The sequence below is a fragment of the Centruroides vittatus genome, unplaced genomic scaffold (genome assembly GCF_030686945.1).
Source record: "Centruroides vittatus isolate TY-2023 unplaced genomic scaffold, ASM3068694v2 contig_345, whole genome shotgun sequence".
In the NCBI taxonomy this organism is placed as follows: Eukaryota; Metazoa; Arthropoda; class Arachnida; order Scorpiones; family Buthidae; genus Centruroides; species Centruroides vittatus.
This window is the reverse complement of record NW_027122170.1, coordinates 1,090,086-1,100,127: the sequence shown is the minus strand read 5'-3', so window position 1 is coordinate 1,100,127 and position 10,042 is coordinate 1,090,086. Positions and strand designations below refer to the sequence as shown.

Below are 10,042 nucleotides of genomic sequence, written 5' to 3'. Positions count from 1 at the left end.
ACAATAAAAATAACATTAATTTATAAAAAACACTATGGATCTCTAAATTTCTCCAGGCGCAGGGAAAAACCCCTAGCTCCCCTGTATAAAAATAAATGTATAAAGTCTCTTCTCGACGATAATGCTTATTCCTTTTATGTATATCGATATAGGAAGTGAAATGACATCAATCGCGCGTTAAATCTTTTAATTTTTATATTTTAAAAGATGCGCAATTTTTTCGACAATCGATAAGTTTTTAGTGTGATTTTTCTGTAATTTGAAAATATTTTTGTAGAACAAATACACTCGTAAAACGTAGGCCTACACTCGACAGAAATACAGTAATACAATTAAACACGATTAACTACCTTATTTATAATAAAACATTCGTCTTTAAAGTATGACTTTCCACACGATTTTAATTTTAAAATTAACACGCGTCCGAATTATTTTCTGAATTTTTAACACACGCGTGGGTTGGGGTATGTTAGTTTGTCGATGCGAAGAAACAAATGGGAATCGAATGCAATTAACATTTACTCGTTACACTCGAAGCCTTAATTAGTACGATACAGATTATATTATATCCATAATAATACTGTATAGTAGATATTGTATTAGGGAGAAATTTCCAAGGCATTAAACACGAGTAATTCAAAGGACACTCCCTCCATTCATTCGTTTAAAACTCGACAGTTTAGAAACTTATTATAGCATTAAAACGAATTTTTAACGAATGTATTTTAAAATGTAGTTAAATAAAAGTGAGTCGGGAGATTTATCATTTTTTTAATACCTAAAAATACATATTCATTTTTCCTGCGTGGCTGTTCTTCGATATTAACTGCAGAAAAATAAAATGATTACCGAGTCCGAGTTGTATTATTTTTCCTGTTATTCTTTGCACGGCGCCACGGAAAGAACACGCGAAATACCTAGAAAATCATAGATTATTATAAAAGAAAAATCATTTCGAAGGCATTAAAGTAAATAATGGCGGTCGTTCTCGGCTTTTTGTAGTTCCATTTCTAAGAAGACCCCTTCAGTAAAGTTTCTCCCTCGACACGACCTTCGAAACACCGCGACACTCCCGGAATTCTTTATTAAAGTTAAGAAAAAATTATTTTTATTTTAGTTACAAATAATAAACCCCTCTTCGTTAGCTAATTAAAAAATGAACCAAAAAGAAAAATTGCACATTTTTCAAATCGTCCAATCGTCAATTTGCAAACAGTAACAAGTTTAATTAGCTTAACTATTATAGGTGAAAACGGTCTAACGTGTTCCGCCATTGGTCGACCCCGTTTCTCTACCGTAAGCGCGGCCATTTGTCCCGGTGTCAGTGACCCGTCCGGATCCGTTCGGTTGCGGCAAGTTTAACCTGGTCGTTTACTCCATTTTCTTTGGTTAAGGTAATTACTTTTTAAAGTATTTCCACACTTCTTTATTAATATAACTAGATAATAAGCCGTTTAAGAGTATTAAGACGACGCGTACCGTACCACGTGACCGTCGCCAACTTGTAGGAAGTAACGCTAAAGAAGAAAATACGGAAACCCGTCTATTTTACATCGAAAACAAGTTTTAAAATCAATTTTTCCGCGAGTAGAGTATTTATATACCGTTAGCCACGGTTAAAACTGAAAAAGTTTTAGTTTACAAAGTAATTTTGCCGCCTTTTTCGGAGCCACGGAGGTCGGTACCGTCGTTAACTTTTAAGTTCTTAAATACGAATTTTTTAATGATTATTAATTATAATAGACAACGTTTTATAATTAAAACAAAGAATGGATGGTATTAAAATGATGGACGATTGCCACCTTTTACGCGGAAGGAAACAAAAGTTCTTCGGTGGCTATTTTCTGAACGGGAATCGCGTGCCGAAAACATGTCTGCCTTAAATTGTCGTTGCCATCGGAGATAAACAAGTTTCTTTTATCCATCCTTCGCTTTTAATCCGCAATGAAATGATTTTTAGCAATTTATTACTATTATTTTCTTTCGACATAATTCTCGTCTTATTACTTGTTAGTCTTATATATCAATTAATTTCATCTAAAACATCAATAATTACATCTTACAGAAGTATATGGAACATCTTCGATTGAGAAATGTGGGTCTAACTTTTTTTGGATAAATTGGGATTAGCGAATCTAATTTTAATAAATATTATAAAATTATACGAATTAACTATTCGATATAATTAATTATGGTGTGATAATTTAATTCCTGGAATGCATCTTTAAAAATATACGTGTGGAACTGTAGGTTAGACTGAAGCGAAAGGTATCCAGCTAAAAAAAGGTCTTCAATTTAATGTTAACGCGTAGACATAGATATATCTAGATGTAATTTGACACGCCGAATCGATTGGTATAAAAAAGATTACTTACGATCAACCGTTTAAGAGTTAAGAACGATTTTTTATTTCCGGCTATTTGCTTTGTTTAAGAACAACTTTATTAAGAAACACGCTGGCACTCGTCGATATTAACAAAACGAATCGCTTTAACTCACCGTAATACATTCCATCTACGAGAGAAAGCGACATTAAAAATGCTGAAATAGTGTCGTTAGCCCGCGAACACGCGTACCCATAAGAGTGTAGGGAAATTTCCCTGACCGGTGGGGAACGTGTCGAGCGTGACGTCACTTCCACAATTCCCTACACGCACGTGTGCAGTAACAGGAATACAGGTATACCTCGAGTTACGTCGTTTGTCAAAAAAGTATACGGAAAAATAAAAATCGAGTTTAACAACTATACTTCTTACTGTAAACTGGATGAATTATAATTCTTTCTTCCACGAAAAACCTTGACAATCCAGTGTTAGGTGTTTATACAACTGCTAACGTTTTCGACCCTGTCGGGGTCTTCTTCGGGGACGGCACAAAGGTGGTTTCAAATGCCAGTGAATGGAACCAAGAAACCGAAGCGAATTCTATTCCAATTTTGGAATCGTGGAATTGGAAGATACGATGGAACGTTATGCTCGAGCTGGGATGTTATCTACGCGTGCGTACGATTACGTTCGCCGATCTCTGGATGTAAAACGAATTAATGCAATATTAAGTTATTTGTGGGTGCGCACTTCCCTCGTAGCAATATTTCCAGGCTTGCGAGATGTCGATTGCATCCTTGTAGTTGATGTGTGTATTGTGCAAATCCGCTTTATATATCTCTAGGGTCTCGAGCGTTCCGAGTTGTTCCGTGTGGTGCGACGTTCTGATTATATTGATGGCGGCTTTTAGGGCACTAATTAAGCGCGCGTTCGCGCACGACTCGAAATACGAAGACGCGGTGGCCGAGCTTAGCCGTATCCGGAAGTGGCATCGCAACACGGTTATGATAGGAACATAGTGTACAACGTAGCATGCAAGTACGCACGGGGAAATACTCGTAACAACCCACAAGCCGGGGTAGGATTCGTTGATAATAGTGCTAGAAAAATAGTTGAGTACAACCACCATTTAGATGCGATATACAGAGAAATCGCATCCGGCACCCGAAACAAAATAGCTTATGGGAGGCCGCGGTCGGTATACGGCTTACTTCGAAACGAGAAGGACAATTTGGATGTGAAACACGCACCGGGCATATACGTGGTTGCTCTGTGGGATGACAGATTTAATAGAAGTCTGGTCTATGTGGGTTCTACCAAACGCTCCCTCCATTAGCGCCTCCGGGAGCATAGGTACGACATAACCAACAATAAACTAACTACCACACTGGCAACGTATGCCACACAGCAGGGAATCACTGCCGACCTCCAAAATGCGCGTATAATCAGAATGTCGCACCACACGGACCAACTCGGAACGCTCGAGACTCTAGAGATATATAAAGCGGATTTGCACAATACATGCATCAACTACAAGGATGCAATCGACATCTCGCAAGCCTGGAAATATTGCTACGAGGGGAGTGCGCACCCACAAATAACTTAATATTGCATTAATTCGTTTTACATCCAGAGATCGGCGAACGTAATTGTACGCATGCGTAGATAACATCCCAGCTCGAGCATAACGTTCCATCATATCTTCCAATTCCACGATTCCAAAATTGGAATAGAATTCGCTTCGGTTTCTTGGTTCCATTCACTGGCATTTGAAACTACCTTTGTGCTGTGCCTGAAGAAGACCCCGATGGGGTTGAAAACGTTAGCAGTTGTATAAACACCTAACACTGGATTGTCAAGGTTTTTCGTGGAAGAAAGAATCGAGTTTAAGTTGTTTCATTGGACTCCTAATCCGTCCGCCACAAGTATCGAAGTCGTAATATCACTAGAAAAGTGTTGAAAACGCATAAAATCGTATTAAAATATGCACATTTACAGTAAATGGTAATATAATCATCGTAAATCCTAGAGAACGGAACACGAAAACATCTGTGTTTCTGTGTCGTCTTATTTAGCGGTCTTTAAGTGCTCGTTATTGGCGCTTTCCACAGTAGTTCTAATATCTACTGTTTGGCGTCATTGTCGGTGCCACTCGATGTTTGTAAATCTACATAAATAAAAATGTAACGTTCGTTTGTTCCTACCGATTCCTTTGAAATTTTGACACAACGTTGCATTCGAATATGCACGTGTTTTTATATAATATACGTGTCTAAATCCCCCGCACCGGGGGGAGAGGGACAGGATTAAGGCTTACAGGGAAGAAGTTGGCTTGTATTATACTATTTTAGATGTGGTTTTTTGCATTTTTGATTGTGTTTTAATAGGGCACGTCGAGAGGATGTACACTAAGAAGGGATTTTTCGAAATCCCTCGCGGGGAAAGTGTTATACATTTATAATAAATACATTTTGAGCCACGACAACGCGTGGCTGGATCCGCTAGGGTTAATGTTACCTTAGGTAGCCAAGATGGCGGCTCGTCTCTAATTCCGGCAAGGAAGCAGTTGGATGCACGTTCTAACCTAACCTATTCTAATAAATTACCATAATTATTAGCAACCAAATTATTAGAATAGGTTAGGGTAGGTTAGAACGTGCGTCCCACTGTTTCCTTGCTGGAATTAGAGACGAGCCGCCATCTTGGCTACCTAAGGTAACATTAACCTAAACGGGTACATTTACAAGTATGTACTGTACGTACGTGTATTTGTAAATTTAGATTACTTTTTTTCTGTACTATATTAAAAACTAAAATTTATTTGTTTGTAAGCTTAAAATAGATTCTATTAACCATATATTATTAAAAATGCATTTATAAATAAAATACAGAACTGGGAATGGGACGATACGAAATCCCCGAACCGACTCTTAAGACGTTGTCTTCGTGGATTGACTGACCGAAAATATGGAGAAAGAGCTAGTTAAATATGTTCTTTAGAATCGTGTTTGTTTGAGCTTACTGCAGCCGATGTACAAAAACTGGTTCGTCGACCTGCTTTGGTTTAATTATAATAATGATTAATCTCTGTCTTAGTATTCTATACTTTTGTGTTACGATGTTGAGTAGAAAGAATACTTGCTACCTTACTTTTTTAGGAACGTAACTATCGAGAGTTTCGGAATTTCTGAAAGCAAATCTTATGGTACCTGGAATAGATTTTTTTCTTTTTAGTGATATGGGTCTTAGTTTCAAAGGGACATCTTTATGATCATAATGTATTTCCCTGCAACAATTAAAATTTTTGAGATCAGCTAAGGGCACAGATGTAAATTTTCTGTCCATTATGTTATTTCTACCCAAATTTTCTAGTTTGGCAGATGCTACTAAACATTTTACCACTTCAGGACCACTGTTATAATCTTTTGGTGGCTTTTGCACTTTCCCAACATATGGTTCAGCAGCAAAACAGTAGTAGTTCTCTGAACTGCAGAGAATATTTACTTCTATACCATATTTTCCTGGTTTGGCTGGTATAAATAGACAAAATTTACACCTGCCATGGAAATAATTAGTTCTTCATCAATAGTAACTGAGGGTGCAAGATGTAGGAAATTTTAGGATAATGAAATTCCACAGTTCACTAACAGCTGCAAAATTGTCTGTTTTTTTTAAATTTTATTTTCAAGAGTATTGCCATCGCCAAACCAAAGACATTTCAATAAAAGTTCAAATCAAAATTGTTCAAACGTGGCTCTATAAATTGGCATGTGTTTTTTGCTAAATAATTTGTCGAGTGGATCTCTATTATTTTGATATACCCCTTCGGTTATCAAAAAGCTTAACACTTGAAATTTTCTCTCTTCTGAAGTCTTTAATGTTCCTGATGAATATTGAAGATAAAAGTGAAGGATATTTAAAGTATCCTTCACTTTTATGATCTAATTCTATGTTATACCAATCAAAAGCTGAAAAAGTGAAGGATACTTTAAATATCCTTCACTTTTTCAGCTTTTGATTGGTATAACATAGAATTAGATCAATAACATCATCACAAAAAAATAATCTGAATGCTTCAAGAGGCATTTGTGGGTGTATATGTGGTCTTATTCCTGGTACAGTTCTCATTATATTAGCAGAGGGTTGTCGTCTTTGAATATTCGAAACAGCTTTTCGCCGAAGACCCGATGGAACTACCATATCAGAGTTCGGTCGATCGACGACAGCTTCTGGACAGGGGCATCTCCTTATACTTCGTCATTCAATTCTTCTACATTATCTTCTATTTTGGAATCTGAAAAGACATCATCAGCGGACAGTGCTGATATATTATGTTGATATTTATTTGAAGCTATAGGTTTAAATTCTTCCAAATCAATTTAATCACTATTACTGTTTAACACATCCACTGACTTGTTTGAGCATTCCTCCACTGTCACAAAAATAACAAATAATTATTATCTATAGACAATCCAAGTAGTTACCATTTGTCAATTCATCTATAGCAGGCACATTTTCATAAAGCACATTTTATAGGTCCACGGAAGTTTTTCGAGCATCATTGCCGCTCTTGGAATCTGAACTTTCTATATTATTAATTTCCACGTCCATGTATAAATGAGGATTGTTGACAGCTGCTTCTAGTTTTTCAGGAGTCAAATAACTCTTTGAATTCATTTTGAAATCACTGTTACTTTCACTGTACTCACAATTAGCACAAGAATCAGTTGAGGTTAGATATATGTCAGCCATCAAAAATATGAAAATTGTGCATGTGCTTGAAATTCAGCAGTTGCTTGTAAAATATAGAAAATGTCTCAGCAACTAAAATACACTTTATAGTTACTACTATATAGTCAGGATTACAATTTCTCAAATCAAAATAATATAATAATCACAAGAGAGTAACAATCTATTGCACAGCATCAGATATATATATATATATATATATATATATATATTTTTAATAGGAACCACTATAATTACTGAATTTTTGTCATACTCCAAAGTATTCACAAACTAGGGGATAAAAGTAAAAAAAATTTCAAATTTCAAAATTAATACTTGTCTATAATATAAACAAAAATATGAGTGGGGTCAAGTGGGGTCACAAGGTGACCGCCCCTCATTGCATGCAATTGTTAATTTTCAATTATATGGGTGTTTATAAATATAGATCTCATTCCATTTCATGCATTACATGAAGTGATTATCAATAAGGTTGATTTGATAATGGTTCTAGAATTTATTAAATTGGAGGTTTAAAGTTGATATTGAAGTAATAACTTTTTCTGTTAATTGAGTTGCTTCAAGAAATAAAATGGTAAAGTGCAAAATGAAAATTATAATTGAGTAAAGAAAATAAATTTGCAGTTGAGCTACAAATTGGGTTAATTTTATTTTTAACAATTATTTTGTACTCTGTATATTTAAGCATCACTCTAGAACAGTGATCCTCAAACTTTTTCGATCCATCGCCCCCTTTGTCTATAAAGTTATACCCAATGCCCCCTAACCCATTTTCTCTTGTGTGAGAAAGGATTGGAAATATTCTTAGGAAAACTTTTCTATGAATCTCACACTTTATGCACTTACTGTACGTTGTTCTCAACATCTGGAAACCATTAAACGCAATGTTTCCTCTTATCTGTTTAACAGAGGAAAGGGAACGGCTGTCAGTGACCCCAACTTTTGCCTTTGGTCACCGTTCGGTACCCTGCCTCCAGCGCCCCCTTAGATTTACTCACCGCCCACAAGGGGGCATTATCGCCCACTTTGAGAAACGCTGCTCTAGAACAATAATGACATAAAGCAAGAAACAAAGTCACATTTTCGTCATACATTGGGAAAATTATAAGAATATACTCCAGACAAGCTGTTTTGTTATCTCAGCAGCTCAATTTCAAGTGCGAAGAATTTTATCTAATATTTATGTTAATGATTAATTTTATTTATGGGATGTGCTTTTATTCCAAAAAGTGCGTAATGTAATAAATTTATACGAGTAATTTTCAAATAAATTTCTAGAATATTGTTAAGATCTCTTTATTTGTGAAATGGTTTTTGTCTTTCAAAATTAAATTCTAATGAAATATTGATCCATATTTTAAAATTAAGTAATTATTTTAAGTTTAAACACAAACAATTGATTTATTAACAGTGCAGTTTTTCATATTTGAGCTTTCAAAATCTTTTAGTTTGCTTGTTTTTTGTTAACTCCTAATTTTGTTATTATGCATGAGTTAAGCCTAAATCAATGATTATCAAGGTTGCAACTGAAGTTTTCATCTCTAGAATGTGAATGTTGAGTGCCGCTATCTTGTAAGTAACATTCGACATTCACGTTTTAGAGACGAAAACTTGGGCCGCAACCTCGCTATTTATCATATGCTTCTTGCTTCTAAATTTTTTTAACATAATAAGTCAGAGTAGACATTTTAAATACTATACTATAAGATAAGGACACAGAGGCATATGATTTAATATTATTTTAATATGTTTAAAAGTTGAAAATCTTGAATGTATGTTTGTTTTTTATTATTTGAATTCATTAATGTTTCTTGATGGTTATATTCCTAAGACAATAAAAGTATGAATTTAAACTTCATTGTTTAATTTCTAATTTAACACCTGAAAAATAGATTCACACTGCAGGGTTAAACTTTTTGCAGGCATTTTTATATGCTGGGCATTATATTTAATGCCTTCTCAAGTTATTGGGCTGCAATTTGAAAAAATTGTAGACTGATAAATTCCCACTGTCATCCATCTGTCTTTCCTTAATCTCGAGAATGGAGTTACATGAAAGATGAGACCAGATATGTAAACCTTGGGGCAGGAGGCCCTGATTAACTATATGTGAACTTTTGAATGTTGTTACTAATATTTAAGTTGTTGTTATATTCATGTCTTATTCTTTTTGATCATTTCCAAACCGTATGGAGTCAGCATTTTGATTCTTTCTCTTCCAATCTGTCTTGTCCAAAGCAACTTCTGCACTATTCCATGTCACATTTAAGGCTCTTGTTCCAGATCTTTCTAGGTCTTCCTCTCCTTGTCCCTTCTATTGACATTTCCAGGACTTGCTGTACTGAGGTTGTTTCTGATTGGCTTTGCACACACCAGTTGATTTTCCCTCGATTTTTCTTTTATCTTTGATGCCCAGGCTTCCCCTGATATTCCTCACCTTATCTTTCCTTGTGACACCACTCATCCATCTTAGCATCTGCATTTCTGCAACATGTATTCTCTGTATCTGCACTTTCTTCTGAGCCCAGCACTCAACTGTATAACATTGCAGGCCTAACAACCATTTTATAAAATTTTCCTCTTAAGTTTGGAGGCATTCTTCTGTTACAAAGTACTCCACTAGCCCCTCTTCATTTAGTCCAACCAGCAGGAACACTTATATCTTCATCAATTTCTCCATCTTGCTGGAGTACTGACCTCAAATATCTGAATCTTTCACTCTCACCTCTTCAATTTTCACAGACTTCATTCTCAGAAGCACCTTCCCCAAAACCACATCTATATATATAATCGAGACGAGTTGATAATAATAATAATAATAATAATAATAATAATAATAATAATCAGTGCAGAGCCCAAACGGTTAGGAGTTGAAAGTTGAATTTGGTACACAGTTAGGGTACGTCGCGAGGACGCACGCTAAGAAGGGATTTTTCGAAATTCCTCCCCACGGGGAGAGGAACAGGATT

The 10,042-nt window shown here is 35.5% G+C and overlaps 1 protein-coding gene across 1 annotated transcript in view; it reads left to right on the top strand.

The window, feature by feature from the left end:
- The first annotated feature begins 1,305 nt into the window (after positions 1-1,305).
- The window catches only part of aub (aubergine), an 80,297-nt gene continuing 71,560 nt past the window's right edge, over positions 1,306-10,042 (top strand). The window contains exon 1 of the mRNA XM_067269017.1: positions 1,306-1,394. The gene's annotated coding sequence lies outside the window, so the exon portion shown is untranslated. The remainder of the gene's footprint in view (positions 1,395-10,042) is intronic.